This window comes from Sapajus apella, unplaced genomic scaffold (assembly GCF_009761245.1).
Source record: "Sapajus apella isolate SASKATOON/1434 unplaced genomic scaffold, GSC_monkey_1.0 scaffold24, whole genome shotgun sequence".
Classification (NCBI taxonomy): domain Eukaryota; kingdom Metazoa; phylum Chordata; class Mammalia; order Primates; family Cebidae; genus Sapajus; species Sapajus apella.
Window position 1 is genome coordinate 22,897,343 of NW_022436964.1, and position 1,983 is coordinate 22,899,325.

General features: G+C 51.2%; 1 protein-coding gene across 15 annotated transcripts in view; it reads left to right on the forward strand.

Moving 5' to 3' along the window:
- The window catches only part of KDM4C (lysine demethylase 4C), a 343,287-nt gene that overhangs the window by 13,472 nt on the left and 327,832 nt on the right, over positions 1–1,983 (forward strand). The gene's annotated exons all lie outside the window — the stretch shown is intronic.

Below are 1,983 nucleotides of genomic sequence, written 5' to 3' on the forward strand. Positions count from 1 at the left end.
CTTGCTACCCAGGCTGGAGTGCAATGGCGCGATCTCGGCTCACCGCAGCCTCCGCCTCCTGGGTTCAGGCAATTCTCCTGCCTCAACCTCCTGAGTAGCTGGGATTACAGGCACACGCCACCATGCCCAGCTAATGTTTTTTGTATTTTTAGTAGAGATGGGGTTTCACCATGTTGACCAGGATGGTCTCGATCTCTTGACCTTGTGATCCACCCGCCTCGGCCTCCCAAAGTGCCGGGATTACAGGCTTGAGCCACTGCGCCCGGCCAATTATCTTTTTTTTTCAAAAAAGTACATATTGTTGGGTGTGGTGGCACATGCCTGTAGTCCCAGCTACCTGGGAGGCTCAGGTGGGAGGACCGCTTGAGCCCAGCAGTTCTGGGCTGCAATGCGCTATGCCCGCACTAAGTTTGGCATCAATATGGTGACCTCCCGGGAGTGGGGGACCACCAGGTTACCTAAGGAGGTGTGACCCGGCCCAGGTTGGAAAAGGAGCAGGTCAAAACTCCCGTGCTGATCAGTAGTGGGATCGCACCTGTGAATAGCCACTGCACTTCAGCCTGGGCAATATAGCGAGACTCCTTCTCTAAAAAGAAAAAAGTGGGCCGGGCGCGGTGGCTCACGCCTGTAACCCCAGCACTTTGGGAGGCCGAGGCGGGTGGATCACGAGGTCAACAGATCGAGACCATCCTGGTCAACATGGTGAAACGCTGTCTCTACTAAAACTACAAAAAATGAGCTGGGCATGGTGGCGCGTGCCTGTAATCCCAGCTACTCAGGAGGCTGAGGCAGGAGAATTGCCTGAACCCAGGAGGCGGAGGTTGCGGTGAGCCGAGATCGCGCCATTGCACTCCAGCCTGGGTAACAAGAGCGAAACTCTGTCTCAAAAAAAAAAAAAAAAGAAAAAGAAAAAAGTACATGTTGCTGGGTGTGCTGGCACACCCAGCGCCTGTAATCTTAGCACTTGGGAGGCCGAGGTGGGTGGATCACAAGATCAGGAGTTTGAGACCAGCCTGGCCAATATGGGGAAACCCCCGTCTCTACTAAAAATACAAAAATTAGCCGGGTGCGGTGGCGTGCACCTGTAGTCCCAGCTACTCAGGAGGCTGAGGCAGAAGAATTGCTTGAACCTGGGAGGTGGAGGTTGCAGTGAGCCATGATTTCTCCACTACACTTCAGCCTGGGCAACAGAGCAAGACTCTGTCTCAAAGAAAAAAAAGGCACACATTGCTGGGTGTTTTGGCATAGGCCTGTAATCCCAGCACTTTGGGAGGCTGAGGTGGGTGGGTCACCTGAGGTTAGAAGTTCGTACCTGCCTGACCAACATGGTAAAACCCCATCTCTACTACAAATAACAAAAATTAGCCAGGCATGGTGGCAAGTGCCTGTAATCCCAGCTACTTGGGAGGCTGATGCAGGAGTATCACTTCAGGAAGTGGAGGTTACAGTGAGCCGAGATCATGCCACTGCACTCCAGCCTGGGTGACAGAGCGAGACTCCGTCTCTAAAAGAGTACATGTTATTATAGTCTTTCTAGCCATTTTTCATGGGTACTTAATTTACTGGTTATGATCCAATTCTTTTTGCCTTTTCCTGATATTTTAAAACCATAATTCTGAAAATTCTTTGTCTTTTGAAACCTTCTGTGCCCTCTCCCATTATTTTCTTTTTAAATTTATTTTATTATTTTTTGAAATTTTTAGGCCGGGCGCGGTGGCTCAAGCCTGTAATCCCAGCACTTTGGGAGGCTGAGGCGGGTGGATCACGAGGTCAAGAGATCGAGACCATCCTGGTCAACATGGTGAAACCCCGTCTCTACTAAAAATACAAAACATTAGCTGGGCATGGTGGTGCGTGCCTGTAATCTCAGCTATGTGGAAGGCTGAGGCAGGAGAATTGCCTGAACCCAGGAGGCGGAGGTTGCGGTGAGCCAAGATCACGCCATTGCACTCCAGCCTGGGTAACGAGCGAAACTCCGTCTCA